The sequence below is a fragment of the Narcine bancroftii genome, chromosome 1 (assembly GCF_036971445.1).
Source record: "Narcine bancroftii isolate sNarBan1 chromosome 1, sNarBan1.hap1, whole genome shotgun sequence".
Lineage (NCBI taxonomy): Eukaryota > Metazoa > Chordata > Chondrichthyes > Torpediniformes > Narcinidae > Narcine > Narcine bancroftii.
This window is the reverse complement of record NC_091469.1, coordinates 287,584,683-287,602,409: the sequence shown is the minus strand read 5'-3', so window position 1 is coordinate 287,602,409 and position 17,727 is coordinate 287,584,683. Positions and strand designations below refer to the sequence as shown.

General features: G+C 39.2%; 1 pseudogene; it reads right to left on the bottom strand.

Annotated features, from left to right (window-relative positions):
• Positions 1-17,524, bottom strand: part of LOC138756351 (doublecortin domain-containing protein 1-like) — a 340,682-nt pseudogene extending 323,158 nt beyond the window's left edge.
• Between the last annotated feature and the right edge of the window lie 203 nt (positions 17,525-17,727).

Below are 17,727 nucleotides of genomic sequence, written 5' to 3'. Positions count from 1 at the left end.
GTATCCTTTTATGAAGTCCACCTTGGAAAAGAGTTGGCAGATTTTTAGCTTTGTGGCGAAGTCCTGGATGTGTGGGCTGGGGTATCTGTCTGGGACTGTTGTATTGATCAGTCGCCTATAGTGGTCGCATGGGCACCAACTGGTGGAGCTCTTCTGCACCATGTGGAGCGCGGAGGCCCAGGGGCTGTTTGAACTGCAGACGATCCTCAGCTCCTCCATGGCGGTGAGCTTGGCCTTGGCTTGCTGGAGCTTGTCTTGTGGGAGGCGCCAGGCCCATGCGTGGAGTGGGGGCCTGACAGTCTTGATGTGGTGCTCCAAGCCAAGTGGCGGGTTGGAGTCGTGAAAGTTGAGTGCTAGTAAGGCCGGGTACTTGGCCAGTAGGTGGGCTACTCATCTTGGTCCAGGGCATGAATCCGTAACGGCAGGAAAGGGTGCTGCCGCAGGGTGAGAGGGAAAGACTGAAATGTGATAGTGTTCACCAATCGGCATTTCATCACGTCCACCAAAAGTTTGTGTACCCAAAGGAAGTCCGCTCTGAGTAGGGCTTGTCCCACGGCCGCGATTGTACACTTCCACTGGAAAACAATGTCTGCAGCGTGAATTGTAACTAGGTGGGTTCCATAGCTTGGGATGGAGGATCCGTTGGCCGCTTACAGGGGGAGGTCTTTGAGGTTGTGTCTGGCCTCGAAATATGTTGGCGGGACAAGGCTAATTTCTGTGCCTGTGTCAACTTGGAAATCCCTCTTTGTCCGTTGGTCTCTGAGGTAAAGTAGGCCTTTAAGAGTGCCATCTGCCGAGGCCACTATCAGCAGCCAGCTTGCCCGTTTCCTGTCCCCGTGTTAGGTTTCAAGATGGGATAGGAGCACAGAGGGGTGCACCACCAAGCATTTCAGCCCCATCTGCAGTGATAGAAACAATATTCATTGTTTCTCTGGGCGCCCATCACGTTGTGGTTGTGCTGCAGTCACTGCTGGGGGGGGGGCGAATGGAGTTGTTGAGGCAGCGCTTCTGACAGCGTAGATGGGCTGCACGTGGATGGAGCTCTGCTGTGGGGTGCGGAAAAGTCAGTCTGCTTCCTTGGCTACCAGGTGAGGGGGAACTGAAATCCATGTCAGAAACCACTGAGGAGATGTGTTCCAGCAGCTTGGGAATTAACAGGGCCTCGAAAAGGAAACAGTCTGTATGTTTGTCTGCTAGGGCCACCATCTCGTGCATGAGCTCGGAGGGGTTACTATCATCCAGGCCCTGCATGTTTAAGATGCGAACAGCGCACACATGCCGTCTAGTTCTAGGGAGTCAAGGAGGAATGGCCAAAATTGTTCATCCTCTGAAACGATTCCTCTGATGTTGAACTGGGACTCAGCCAGTTGCAGCCAGTTTCTGGGCTGGTTTTCCCAGAAGGGCAGCAAATGCATGCCTACTGCGTTGGTCGCAGCCGTTGCAACTGTAGTAGTAGTGGTATCTTGCATCCTGTTATGTTCAATGCGGGTTTCAAAACGTTGGAACCATCAGGGTCACCACTGAAGCACCTGCTGCGGTAGAGCTACAGAATAACAGGGTGTTCCCATGGTGCAAGGGTGAACCAGTAAACTGATTTTATCATTTGTATTCACTGCATTGCGCGAAGGGGACGCGCACTTCCAGTGACATTTGCTACAGCTTCCGCAAATGACGTTAGTGTATCATGGCGAAATTCCTTGACCAGCAGTACGCCACCCAGAAGTGGGGAGTTCCCTTAGTCCATACATGGCGTCAACTGCAGGCTTCTCCTCGGTAGTTAAGGGGGGCCCACGCCATCTTGGGTTGGCCAACTGGTGCGGCGATTCAGCCTGTCTAACCACGCTTGGCCTGCAACACCATAACATTATACTTTATAGTTAATAGAAATCTTTGTTGAAGACTTGAAAAAAACAAATATAATCAACAGTAATTGTAAAATTGATTTCAAAGTCTTCATCCAAATAAAATGAAAGAATGCACCCTGATGTCCTACTCTGCTCTCTCAAAACCAGAATATGCACAGTATATCATATCACAGTGTGATATTTTCCAAATCATAACACATCACTCTAGAAATCCAACAGAAGAATTATAATGATGAAACTCACTTGTATGGATAACACATTTCACATATCAGACACACACCTAATTAACATCATTCTCTGTGTAAGACTCTTTCTGACATAAAGTTTTCATAGCATTAAGCAACAGTGCTATTTAAAGGACAGCATCTTCTCCAAGATCATTCTCAATACTGGGGCACCACAAAGCTATGCCCTCAGTCCTCTATCATACTTCCTCAACATCCACGACTGTGTGGCCATACACAGCTCCAGCTATAAATTCATGGACGACACCACCATCATAGGCAGGATCTTCAACAATAACAAAGTGAGTTACTGAAGAGAGACTTGGTGCCAGGATGACAACTGTTCTCTCAGTCAGTTAGACCAAGAAGCTGGATATATAAGAGGGGCAGAGCTTTCTCACTAGTCCACATCAACAGTGCTGAGATGGAAGTAGTAGACAGATGGAGTAAACATCTTCAGTAACTTGTTCTGATTCACCCACGTTAATGCAATTGCCATACCAGTGCTTCTACATCCTCGGAAGCCTAAGAGAATGTGGCATCTCACCAGCATACCTTAACAACTTTAAAAGATGCACCATTAAAAGTATTCTATCAGGGTAAATCACTGTGTGGCACAGGAATTGCCAAAATTTACAGCAGGATCTTGATCAGTTGTGCACGTGAGTACAAGTGTGGTTGACAGAATTTAATAGAGAGAAGTATGCAGTGATGCATTTTGGGAAGCCTAAAATGAGTAGGACCTTAACGGTGAATGGTAGGGATATGGACTATGTAGTAGAGCAGAGGGATCAGGAACATAGGTACATCATATCTTCAAAGTGGAGCCACAGGTTGATAGGGTGGTCAAAGGCTTTCAGCACATTGGCACGGGGCATTAGGAATAAAGTAGATGACCTTGTTGTAAAGCTACAGATTAAAAGTTATGACATTGCGGCCACCACCAAGACATAGCTTAATGATGGATGTGAGTGGGAGCTGAATGTCCAAGGGTACACAGTGTATAGCAAAGACGGGCAGGTAGGTAGAGGGGGTGGTGTGGCCCTGAAGACAAGCAATGATATTAAATCACTAGAAAGAAGGGATGTAGGGTAATAAATGGTAGAATCCTTATGGGTTGAGTTAATAAATGGCAAGGGTAAAAGGACCCTATTGGCAGTTATATACAGGCCCCCAAAAAACAGCCAGGAAGTGGACTTTAAGCTACAGCTGGAGATATAAAAGGCGTGTCAGAAGGATAATGTCAAAATAATCATGGGGGATTTTAACATGAAAGGGAATTGGGAAAGTCAGGAAGGTACTGAATACGGGATGGTTTTTTGGAGCAGCTTGTTGACCCAACAGGGGATCGGCAGTTTTGGATTGGGTGAGGTTATTAGGGAATTAAAGGTAATGATCATAAAATGATAGAGTTCAGTTTCAAATTTGAAAAGGAAAAGCTCCTATCAGCTGTGTCAATGTTTCAGTGGAACAAAGGGAATTACAGTGGTATGAGAGAGGAATTGGTCCAAGTTGACTGGAAAAGTAAGTTCGATGGAGGGACAGCAGAACAGAATTGGATGATATTTCTACAAGAAATAAAGAAAGCACAGCTTAGAAATGGAAAATTATGAATGGAAAAATGGCTAAAATAAAAATAGAGGACTGGTAAACTTTTAAAAACACAGAAAGAGACAAACAAAGTCATTAGGAAAGAAAAGATGAATTATGAAAGGAAGTTGGAAAATAACATTCAAAAGAATATTAAGTGCTTTTTAAAAATATATAAAGAGTAAAAAAGAGATGTGGGTAGATATAGGACCAATTGAAAATTATGCTGGAGAAATTGTAATGGATATCAAAGAGATGGCAGAGGAACTAAATGAATATTTTGCATCAGTCTTCACTGAGTAAGACAATAGCAATATACCTGATAGGGAAAGGTCTCAGGGAATAGAATTAAGTACAGTCAGGATTACCAGAGAGATAGTGTTTAGTAAGATGAATGGACTGAAGGTAGCTAAGTCTCCCAGACCAGGTGAGGTGCACCCACAGGTTCTGAAGGATGTGGTTTTGGAGATTGTGGAGGCATTGGAATTGATTTTCCAGAAATCAATAGACCCTGGCTTTCGGAGGATTGGAAGGTGGCAAATGTAGTTATGTTGTTTAAGAGGGAGGCATAATAAAAGGAAATTATAGGCCTATTAGTCTGACATCGGTATTGGAAAGTTATTGGAGTCGATCCTCGATGATGAGGTTATGAAATACCTCAAGATGCATGATAGGTCCAAGCCAGCATGGTTTCATGAAGGGAATATCCTGCCTGACCAACCTTTTGGAATTTTTTTTTAGGAAATCTCAAGTAGGATGGACAAGGGAGAGGCTGCAGATGTTGTGAATTTGGATTTTCAAAAGGTCTTTGATGAGGTGCCATATAAGAGGTTGCTTAATAAGATGAGAGCCCATGAAATTAACAAAAAGATATCAGATTGGGTGGAGCATTGGCTGATAGGCAGAAAGCAAAGGGTGGGATCCTATTCTGGTTCGTTGCTGGTTGTTAGTGGTATTCTGCAGGGGCTGCTTCTTTTTACAATGTACATTGATGATTTAGATTATGGAGTGAATGGTTTTGTGGCCAAGTTTGCAGATGATGCCAAGATAGGTAGTGGAGTAAGAAGCGTTGGAGAAACCAAAAGGTTGCAGAAAGACTTGGACAGCTTAGGAGAGTGGGCAAAGAAATGGCAGATGAGATACAATGTTGAGAAATATACAGTTGTATATTTTGGAAGAGGAAAAAACAGGCAGATTATTATTTTGATGGGTAGAAAATTCAAAATTCGAAAATGCAAAGGGACTTGGGGGTCATCATGCAGGATAACCTAAATGTTAACCACCAGGTTGGATCAGCAGCAAAGAAACTGAATGCTATTTTGGCATTCGTTTCAAGGGAAATAGTGTACAAGAGTAAAGAGGTGTTGATGAGGCCCTAATGGTGAGTAATGTGTGCAGATTTGGGCCCCTTATCTTAGAAAGGATGTAATAATGTTGGAGAGAGTACAGAGAAGATTTTCCAGGATGATTCCTGGAATGCAAGGAAGAACATTCAGCAGCTCTTGGACTTTCTTCATTGGAGTTTAGAAAAATAAGAAGAGTCTCAATGAAACATTTCAATTGCTGAAAAGTTTGGACAGAATAGATGTGAATAAGATGTTCCCCTTGGTGGGTGAATCCAAGTCAAGAAGATACAGTCTTAGAATTAGAAGGCACCCATTTAAAACAGAGGAAACATTTCTTTAGCAAAAGAATCGTGGATTTGTGGAATTCTTTGCTACATACAGCTGTGAAAGCTAGATTATTGGGGGAGTTTAAGGGGGACATTGATAGGTATCTAATTAGTCAAGGTATCAAGGGATATGGGGAATAGGCTGGAACCTGGAACTAGATGTGAGAACGGTTTAGCTCAGAGTGGATTTGCGGAGCAAACAATGGGCCAAATGTTCTATTTGTTCCTTTTTCTTGTGATCAGAGTATTGAGTACAGAGAGGTCATGTGGCAGTTGTATGAGACATTGGTGAGGTTGCGTTTGGAGTATTGCGTACCGTGCTACAGGAAAAATGTTGTAAAGCTGGAGAGGGTATAGAGATTTACGAGGATGTTGCCAGGACTCACAGCGCTGAGAGGTTGAAGAGTCTAGGGTTTTATTCCTTGGAGAAGGAGTATGAGTATGTGATCTCATAAAGGTATACAAAATTAGATAAATAGATCAAGTGAACAGTGTCTTTTAATCATAATATATTAACCAGAAGGTTAATATGAGGGGGGATGGATTTAATCAGAAACTAAGTGGTAATGTTTTTGGATAAAGTGTATGGAATAGTCTGATAGAGGTTATGTTTAAGGCAGGTACTATTTCAACAATTAAGAAAAGTTTAGATTCATTTTAGAATGGGTTTAGAGGGATATAGGCCAAATGCAGGCAGGTGGGATGAGTGTGTGGAACATAATGGTCGATGTGGAAAGTTGGATTGAAAGGCCTGTTGGCATGCTGTTGAAGTATAATTGATCCTCCCAAGACCACAAGAAACTTCAGAGTGTTGTGAACGGCACTCACACTATCACATATACCCCTCTCCCTTCTACTGACGACTCCTAAAACTCTCATTGTCTTGGAAAAGCAGCCAACACTCTCTTAACCTCCTTCCCATCAGGAATAAGATTCATGAGTATGAGATCACGTATCCTCAGATTCAAGTACAGTGGGTTTCCCACTGTTATCAGACTTGTGAATGAACCCCACGCCGACTGAACTCACTCTGTAACTCCGCACATTTGTATTTTTGTATTGTTTACATTGTTATACTAAGTATGAGATGTCCCCTTGTCTGACTCCAAAACAATCTCTTTCACTGCATTTTTTGAAACATGACAATAAAATTGAACTTAAAGAGAATTTCACTGAACAGATCTCAACCAGCTTTGGGAATGATTTTCAAGTAAAACAGTTTCCATTTACACGTTTTCTCAAACTCCTTATTGTCTATACTGAATTGCAGACATTGAACATTCTTCTCAGGTTCCACATTCCCAGGCTGATATGGCAAATCCTATGGTCTTAAAGAACTATTGACATTTTTAATGACAAGCTCATACCCAAAAAAAGTTGTTGTTCATGAAAAATCTCATAAATTTCTATTTAGATTAATATTAACTTGGAAAATGTTGTTACATTGTTCAGAATGAACTGAGAATCCATTATTTACTTCATTGTATTGATATATAGGATTTAATTTGAGCTGTGAAATTACAACTGGCAAAGCTTTAAAGGATGATCTGAAAAGTAGATGAAGGGATTTGGGACAGTAAATAGAAACAAACTACAATTATTTGTTGGTGAGGGATAATATACTTAACCCCCTAGACTCTGTGTCCATTTTCAGGGACTACCAACAAGTGCATATAGTCTGTATCTCAGTTTTCAGGGGTTACTAACAAAAGGCATATACTATGTGTCCCCAATTTTCCAGGACTGGTTATGCCCAATCACCAGCTGGTTCATACTGGTGTTGATACTGTAGTTTACCCATGGACTCAGTCTGGAGTATATATTATGAAAGGTTAAAAATTGCCGGAGTCCAAAGTGTTAAGATTTTTGAAAACAACATGCAAAAGTAAAATAAAACCATTGTACGTGATTATGAAATTTGCTGTTTCTGTGTACAGGTCAATCAGCGTATGCAAATGTAAAAGCTAATTAGATAGCCACTTGAAAAGTAACAATGAAAATGGGTGACATTTTGTGACATTTAGAAATAATATCATGGGACAAATAGCTCTTTTTGTTTTATAATTTATGGTTCACAAATGCATATTTCACTCATTTGGGATTTTAGCCGATACACAAGACCATTAAAAAAATAAGTTCACGTAACTATAAGTTATATGAAAACATTGTTTTTTTATTAGGACAGCTAAAGATCATTTGGAACCATATTTACAATAGAATTAAAACTATATTAATTTCAAAGATTTCAGGGAATCTCATGAATGAATTTTAGAGGATTTTGTGTTGTTAGTTCAGATCTTAGATCCCGTTAACAATGTTGCCTGTTATTTTATATATGTTTCAGTTAAAGAAAACAAATAAATGAACAATAATTTACCCAAAAGGGGCAAAAAAGTAATTTTCGGTACTTTTAAAAATCTGACAATGAGAATTTTAAATTATAGAAATATATAGTGGCACAGTGTTTTCTTACATATTGTAAGTCTTTAGAAGATTGGCATTAGGTTAGAGTACATATCACAAAGAAGACCACAGAGGTAATCCACAGCTTTGACAAAGCTGGCTGGGAAGAGTAGGAAATGTCTTTCAGCAGCAGTAGAACAGTGGATCATTTTAAAATGTGGGACAATCTAATCACTTACCACATTCTAAGACACAAATCCCCATGAGGCCAACAGTCCCATTCAAGAGTAGAAAATGCTGCTACTCAGACAAGCTTTGGTTCAATGGGAACTATGCAGTCCTGTGCTATCACACAGTTTATAAGAACTGAATTTACCAGAAGGATAATGACAGTTGGCAGGGTTTTAGACTTGCAGCGGCTTGTTGCCAAAGTATTACATGCATGTCAAATAGTCCTTTTTTCTTCCAACACAACAACTATTTGTGAGAATTCACATGGGCAGGCATTGCTTGTATATACAATCTTCCACCACCAGACAAAAAAACTTCTAATCCATTACCATGTGTTAGTATTCTTGACTTTCTAACTGACACAATGCTGTTGTGTGGTTCAGTTAAATCCCATTTAACTTTCAAGTTTACCTTGCCTTCTTGGTTTAATTTGCACTATAGAAACGTCACATTACACAATACCTTTAACATAGCTGCATTGAATAGTATATGTACTTCCATATGTCTGCAAATAGTTAATCCCACAGATACCTTAAGAATAATGTAGGGTCACACAACTAACAGTAAAACAGCATGATGTTCAATTGTGGGGTTAAAAAAAAACCTGTCAATTAAAGCAAGCTATACAATCGAGATTTATAAATTTCAGAATCAAATGCATTGGAATATTCTGTATGGAAAAGAAAAAAAAGACAACATTGTTTGACTGGTTTAATGTATCCTAGATTTTGTACTTTAAATGGACGGGGGGGGGGGGAGGTAGGGAGGGTGGGATGGGAGGAGGGGGGGTGGGGGGGAGAAAATGGCACTGTATATATTTGAAAAGGAAAAAGTATGTATCATGGTTAATATGGTTTATGGTGTGAAAAATAAAAATGTTTTTTTAAAAAAAGTAGCTAGATATTCTAAAAGGTTATCATGTTGAATGATTTCTTCAACAAATGCAGCCTTTGAAGTAGTAATAGGGGTGAATCCTGAAAGACTATCAGTTCAAGGCTATAGTTCTTGCAGAGGCATAGACTTCATAACATTTTACTCTAAATCCAATTATACAGCTGAGGAGTGGCATGGTTAATTGAAGTCGTCATATTGCCATCCTTTGTTGTCTGAAGACAAACAGGGGATGGGAAAGATCCCCTTGCCTTGCCAGCCACCAGCAGTGCCAGTGCCATACAAAAAAAATCATAGAGTTGTACAGCACAGAAATAGACACTTCAGGCCATCATATTCATGAGAATTTGCAATAAACAAACCAAATGCTTTGATATCTAAAATGTTATCTCAAAGAAAACAATGCATCTTTTTGAATATAATGTTAAACTAGGAGGAAATATTGCATTTAATCAAATATAAAAATTAAATATCTCAGGAACTGTGATTTGTCTGTGATTCATGATCCTACAATGAGAGACACTTGCCTGTAGATGCATTGTATATGCAGATAAACCCCTTTTATTTCACTATAAGAAACACTGACTACTTATCAACAGCATTGCAACAAGGTCAAATAGTTAGAAGGAGACACAAAGGAGATTGCAGATGCTGAAATCTGAAGCTACATACAACTGGCTAGAGGAACTCAGCAGGTTGAACAGCACCAGAAGGAGAAAACTCCAATAAATAATTAGTAATTTATTGGTAAGGAAAACAAAAAGTTGATTTTTGTCATTAGATGAATTGCAAGGCAATAGTCTACATTATATCGACTGAAAAAGTTTCTACAGTAAGATCAGTACAATAAGTGAGATGGAACTACTAATAGCCAGTGTGTGTAGGCAGAATGACCCAATCAAGCAGAAAGAATTTTAACTTATTTCAAACTACTATGCTTCAAACAGCCAGCTCTTTCTTCTGAATTAGAAGGAAATATGTTTAGGTTCTACTACAATTAGGTTTTTTTTTTTAATGTCCCCACAAATGCTGCTTGATTTGCAGGGTATTTCTAATAGTTATTATTTTTATTTCAGACTTTCAGCATTCGAAGATTCTTTTTTTTGTTTTTTTATTACTGTATATTTCACTACCAAGAATGCCCACTTTGTAGAAGCACCACACCACTCTCTGATAGGATTCCATTTTCTCTTTCACCCTTAAAATTTCTTTTCAGTTCCAATGAAAGGACATCAGATGGAAACTTCATCTCTCCACTGATTCTGTCTGATTTGCTGAAGTTTTCCAGTATCAACTGAGCACAAAATCTTGGTTGGCACCATGTTAATACATGTTTTGTCCTCTTCATCTTCCAGCTATTGCCTTGTAAATCTGGCATCGCCATCACTCTAAATAATACCTGTTAACCTCTTTTCTTTTATAGATATGGGCAGTTTTTTTTCATGTGGCATTATTACAATTAGTTCTTTTTCAGTTGATTCATACCCAAGTACAGTAAAAAAAAAACACCCTGGTATCTGGATGTAAAGCAACCAGCAACCTCAAGAAATCAGCAAAAAAAAGAGAAAAATAAATAAAATAAATGAGAATAAAATAATAGGTAAAAAATTAAAAATTTTAAAAGTAAATGATCTCTGAAGTAACACATAAACCTTTGGTGAAGATGGGAGCAAATATTCAGCCAGTGGAGTGCCTTGGTTGTAGCAACTGTTTGAATAAGTTGTGTGAAACAGCAATGGCGTCGTCCAGGATTAAGAGCTGGTTGATGCTGCTCACCATTGAGGTGACTCTCTTAAAGAGTTGCCCTGGTCAGAGGCTTTATCTGTAAACTTGGGGGGGGGGGGGGCGTAATTATCTATAATGTTATTGTTCATCTTTCAGGCAGCTCTGTGGAAGCAAAGGAACCTGCAGATCAGCAACTGTTAAATGTTTTCAAAGAATGTGGCTGAAAATCAAGTGAATTTTGTTCAGTGTAAGTATTTATACAAATATTTTGTCTTTTAAACTGTTTATTCTTAATGCAGGTGTTTTAGTTAGGCATTGTAAGAATAAGTCTCAAGCAACCAGAATATACACTTAATCAGCATCTACCAATCCCAATAGGTGACAGGGATTTTATTGTATTCACAACAGGTTCTAAATAGATTAGAATCAGAATTTATTGTCATGAACATGTGACACAACATTCATGGTTTTCCAGCAGCATTATTGTGCATTCATTCATTCAGATGCTTTCCCTTTCAGCGTGGGTGATCATGTCTCTCCGTCTGTCACAATCTCTGAACCTCAAAATTGTAGTTGTTGCCTCCCATTCAGTGAAGGCTTTATTGTGCATTAGAGTTTTTTGAGGATGTTAATAAAGAGGTTGATGAGGGGAAGGCAGTGAATGTTGTCTATTTGGACTTTAGTAAGACTTTTGATAGGGTTCCTCAGAAGAGGTTAGCAAGGAAGATGGAAGCATTAGGTACTAATAATGAGGTAGTGAAATGGATTGAGCAATGGTTGGATGGGAGATGCCAGAGAGTAGTGGTGGAAAATTGTTTGTCGAATTGGAGGCCAGTGACAAGTGGAGTGCCGCAGGGATTGGTATGGATGTACTGCTGTTTGTCACATACATTAACCATCTGGATAATAGGGTAGCAAATTGGATTAGTAAATTTGCAGATGATACAAAGGTTGGCGGTGTTTTGAACAGCAAGGAAGATTATCAAAGCTTACAGGGTGATATAGGACAGTTAGAAGAGTGGGCTGAAAGATGGCTGATGGAGTTTAATACCGATAAATGTGAGGTGCTACATTTTGGTAGGACTAATCAAAACAGGACATACATGTTAAATGGTAGACAATTGAGGAATGCAGTGGAACAAAGGGATTTAGGAGTCATGGTACAAAATTCCCTGAAAGTGGATAGGGTGGTGAAGAAGGCATTTAGTGTGTTGGCTTTCATAAATCAGAGAATAGAATACAGGAGTTGGGATGTTATGTTGAAATTGTATAAGGCATTGGTGAAGCCAAATTTGGAATATTGTGTGCAGTTTTGGTTGCTGAATTATAGGAAGGATAGAAACAGTATAGAGAGAGTGCAGAGGAGGTTTACGAGAATGTTGCCGGGGTTTCAGGGTTTGAGTTACAGGGAAAGGTTGAGCAGGCTGGGACTTTATTCCCTGGAGTGTAGAAGGTTGAGGAGTGATTTGATAGAGGTATTCAAAATTATAAGGGGAGCAGATAGATTCAATGTGGATAGGCTTTTTCCACTGAGAGTGGGGGAGGTACAACCAAGAGGGCATGGATTGAGAGTAAAAGGGGAAATGTTTAAGGGAAATTTAATGGGGAATTTCTCAACACAGAGGGTGGTGGGGGTATGGAATGAACTTCTGGCAGTGGTGATGTTAATACTCAAGGAAAGGTTGGATAGGTTAATAAACAGGAAATGTGTGGAGGGTTAGGAGATAAATGTGGATCAATGGGAGAAGATGTTTGGCACAGACTAGAAGGGCCAAACTGGCCTGCTTCGGTGCTGTAAATGGTTATATGGTTTAAAAAAATCCAGTTAGCTTTGCCGTTAGCTTTTCTCCAGCTTTAATGGGGAACATTATAAAGCCAAAATAAATTTATGAGTAGTTATTTCTGAAACTAAAATTATCTGCAATATCTGACATACTTCTAAATTTATAATTTAATAAATTTTTCTTCCATCAAAGCAGCTTAGGGTTTTTTGTTGAATTATTCAACCAGCTACCAATACCAATCAGGAAATACAAGTTTAATGCACTAAATTATTACCTTGGCAATTTTAATGAAGACAAGGATCCTTTACTGATTTTTTAAATGTATTCTTGCACTAAAGCATCTTCTAGACTACTGCACTGAAATCTCAGAGAATTTGTGTATGGCACAAATCTGTGGTCCCAGATGTCTTACTGCTGGATGTCCCTGCACTCTTCAGGCTCTGCTTTTTACCCATCCTGTATCTAAAAGGGGAAAAGTTAACACTGTCTAATAACATTGCTGGAAGTGATACTAATACCAGAAACAATGAGACTCAAAATGTGAACGCTTCTAGGCACTTCCATTCATATTCATGTAGGTATTTTGGGATTATTTATCAGATTATTTTAAAAGTATTAATTCCAACATTTAATTTGGATTAAGTCATTTTTTTTTAAAAACCTGGCATTCACCTAAGGATAAATAGAAACTGGTAGAAAGATATTGTAAATTGGTCGCACCTGATTTTATTATTTCCACATTACAAGCTTTTCTATATCATTTGACAACTCAAAAAATCAGAAAAAGTGGGTGGGTGGCATAGGCCACTCAGTTTATCAAGCCTGTTTATCAGCTGCGCTGGGTGGGTCACGTCTCCAGAATGGAGGACCATCGCCTTCCCAAGATCGTGTTATATGGCGAGCTCTCCACTGGCCACCGTGACAGAGGTGCACCAAAGAAAAGGTACAAGGACTGCCTAAAGAAATCTCTTAGTGCCTGCCACATTGACCACCGCCAGTGGGCTGATATCGCCTCAAACCGTGCATCTTGGCGCCTCACAGTTTGGCGGGCAGCAACCTCCTTTGAAGAAGACCGCAGAGCCCACCTCACTGACAAAAGGCAAAGGAGGAAAAACCCAAAACCCAACCCCAACCAACCATTTTTCCCCTGCAGCCGCTGCAACCGTGTCTGCCTGTCCCGCATCGGACTTGTCAGCCACAAACGAGCCTGCAGCTGACGTAGACTTTTACCCCCTCCATAAATCTTCGTCCGCGAAGCCAAGCCAAAGAAGAGAGAGTTTTCTAACAAGTATCCAAAATATCGTGTTGTAGCAATGACTCTGGTAGAGCTACTAAATAAATCCACATGCACAACGTTAGTCAGTCAAAGACTGCTTATTTGACTTTGCCTCCTTCTTTTAGATCCCTCCCAGCCCAGGCTCCATGGGATGGGGAAGGGGTGACGTCACTATGTGTTTGCCGCCAATCTGCATGGCTGGCGTGTTTAAAGTAGAGCCCCGCATCCTCTAGAAAGAGGCATAGCAGTCCAGTGTGCCACTACTCAGCATGTAGTACCTCGTGTACGCAGTCCATTGCCCAGATAAGTACACAATGGCCCGGCCCGCAGCTTCACGCATCCACTGGTGAGCCACACCGGCGACGGTTCGCAATACCACGTTATATGCCTGCTCAGCCCACTACATGGCCACTACACTGTCTGAAAATTTAAATTTGTGTGGCAAGCTTCATTCAAATTATCTGAGTCCAGTTTCAGAATGTAAATATATGCTCCTGAGTCAAGTTGACAGAGCAAGGAGACACATGGCTCTTAGCTCAGATGAAGAAGAACTATGAAGAAAATTTTGCGGTGCTTGCGAAACGTGAGACATAAATTCTAATTGCATGGTAGGCTTCACTGGTATGCTAATTTGAATAAAATTAATGGCTCTTGTAATGCATGTAATTCTGCTTGAATTCCAATTTTAAGATGAAGTGATAATAAATGAGAAATTTAAATCACATACTTAAGCTTTGTCATTCCAATGGATTGTAATGTCATTATTGTGTTAGCCGCAGCTCAGTTGGTTACACTGACCTTTGAGTCAGTATGCTGTAGTCCCATGCATAGACTTGAGCCCATAATATAAAGCTAAAGCTCTAATGCAGTATTTGAGGGCAGCGGTGGTAACTGAGAATTAAGGCAACAATGCAAAACATAAAATGTACATTAATGAGATGACTGACACTGTAAAAAGTTTTTGAACAGTTTTTCCTATATTATTCCTATATTTAAGATCCAAAATATTGTGTTGTAGCAACGACTCTGGTAGAGCTACTAAATAAATGCACATACACAAGGTTAGTCAGCCAAAGACTGCTTATTTGAGTTTTCCTCCCTTCTTTTAGATCCCTCCTGGCCCAGGCTCCATGGGACGGGGAGGGGGTGACGTCACGATTTGTTTGTAAAAGGCCTGAATAGGTTTTGTAAATAACTGACTTAATATGACTGAAACTCTGAATGTAAAATCTGAAACAGTTTTTTTTTTCTCTTGGATTGTATATTATTCATTGTGAACAAAATATATTTTGGGAGAACAAAAAAATTGAGGGTATGTTCCAGAGGAGCTGATTCAGAACTGTTTTTGCTTGGTGCAAACTTTTTCATGCTCTTCACAATAGAATTTTATTGGAAACCTTATTATTCATGTTGACATCACACAGGAGACTACAAAGCACCCTCTCCCCCATCGACATGATCCACCGGGATCATTGTCTGAAGAGGGAGTGCAAAATCATTGAGAACCCCTTCCACCCTAAACACAGTATCTTTCAGTTGCTCCCATTAGGGAAGAGATACAGGAGGATCAGAGTCAGCACCACCAGGCTGAGGAACAGCTTCTTCCCTTGAGCAGTGAAACCAAAGGAACTGCTCCCACTAACTATCTGAGACTCTCAAGTGTACAAAATTATATTTATTTATTTATTTGTATAGATGAAATACTTATCCTGCACATGTACTGCTTGCCTGTTTGTGCGTTATGTTTGGTTGTATGTCTGCATGTTTTATTCCGAGGACTGAAGAATGCTATTTCATCGGGTTGTACTTGTTCAATCGGATGACAATAAACTTGGCTTGAAATGAAGCCAAACACAATCTGCTGAAGGAACTCAGAGAGTCAAGCAGCATTTGCGGCAGAAAAAGATGAGTTGATGTTTGGAGCCAAAACTCTTCAACAGGACTCATCAGTCCTAATGAAGAGTTTTGACTTGAAACATCAGCCACTCATTCCTCCCTCTGATGCTGCTTTCCCTCAGCAGATTGTGTCTAGCCAATTATTTGTGTGCATGGTGCACTTATGTAAATAATAGTATATTTTTCTCATAGAGGTTAATGGATCTCCAGAATTCTGAACTATATAGTATTCTGGAGGCTGGCTCATTAAAATGGAATTAGACATGAAGCAAAAGTCTAAAAGTCTTTTAAAAGTGAAACTGTGATGGGTGAAGGCTAACCTGTTCCATTTAGGGTAAAAGATAAGGATGGGACTTTCAGGGAACTGAAAATGTTGAAGGATATGGAGAATGCTGGAGGGAGGATGCTTAACAAAGTTAGGATGGCAAAGAGGGGCCATGAAATATTATTGGGATAAAAGAATATCCCAAGCAATTTTATAAACATATTAAAAGCAAGAGCCTGAACAGGGAGAAAAAAGTGTGGTCCTTTAAGGATCAAAAGGGCAACCAGTGTATGGAGCCAGAGCCACTTAAATAAGTGGTTTTCATCATACTCATTAAGTAGAAAGATATTGTATATGGAGATTTCATTTGGGATGATGACATTTTTGAACACATTATGATTACAAAGGAGGAATTAGTAGGCATAAAGATGGGTCTAATGAGGTATATATCCGAAGATGCTTTGAGAAGCAAGAGGGGTGATTGTCAAAGCCCTGGCATGAATGTTTAAATCTTTATTAGCTGGAAAATAGCAAATGTTATGCATTTTTTTCCAAAAAGGACACCAGAGATAAGCCAGGTAATTATAGGGCAATTAATCTAACATCAGAGGTCACATAATTATTGGTACTAGATTTTTTTCTGAAGGCAGAATTAATCTACTTTTGGAAATGTAGGAATTAATTGGGTATAATCAATGCAAACATACTGTGGGAGATCATGCATGACTGACTTAAAGTTTTTGATGAGGTAACTAAATATATTGTGGGTTTTTTAAATATTTTTTATTTTTCACACTGCAAACCATATCAACCACAATATGTACAAACAATTCTCATTACATATACACAGTGGCATTTTCTCCCTTTTTTCCTCCTTTCCCTCCCTCCCCCCTTCCCACCCCCCTCCAAAACCAATAAACATTCAACATATACAATACAATAAAACCATTAAACAATGTCATCACACAATGAAAACTAAACAAGAAAAATGTGTCATCTATTTGTTACACACTGAATCAGGTCATTTTGTCTTCTTATCATTTTAGGGGATGGAGATCCGAGGCAAGCTCTCTCTGTTTATGTTCCATGTATGGTTCCAAAATTTGTTCAAACAATGTGACTTTATTTTTTAAATGATATGTTATTTTTTCCAATGGAATACATTTATTCATTTCCATGTACCATTGCTGTATTCTCAGGTTCTCTTCTGATTTCCAGGTTGACATTATACATTTTTTTGCTACAGCTAAGGTTATCATAATAAATCTTTTTTTTGCGCTTCATCCAGTTTGAGGCCTAATTTTTTACTTCTTATGTTACTTAAAAGAAAGATCTCTGGATTTTTTGGTATGTTATTTTTTGTGATTTTATTTAATATCTGATTGAGTTCTTCCCAAAACATATTCACTTTCTCACATGCCCAAATTGCATGTACTGTAGTTCCCATTTCCTTCTTACAGCAAAAACATCTATCTGATATTGTTGGATCCCATTCTTTTAATTTTTGAGGAGTGATATATAACCTGTGTAACCAATTATACTGTATCGTGCGTAACCTTGTGTTTATTGTATTCTTCATAGTTCCAGAACATAACTTTTCCCATGGTTCATTTTTTATCTTTATGTTTAAATCCTTTTCTCACTTTTGATTAGGTTTATAACTTATTTCATCATTTTCCTTCTCTTGCAGCTTCATGTACATGTTCGTTATAAATCTTTTAATTATCAATGTGACTGTAATCACATATTCAAAGCTTCCTTCTGGTAATCTCAATCTGTTTCCTAATTTATCCTTTAAATAATCTTTCAGTTGATTATATGCAAACATTGTACTATGAGTTATTCCATATTTGTACTTCAACTGTTCAAATGTTAATAACTTATTTCCCAAAAAACAATTTTCTA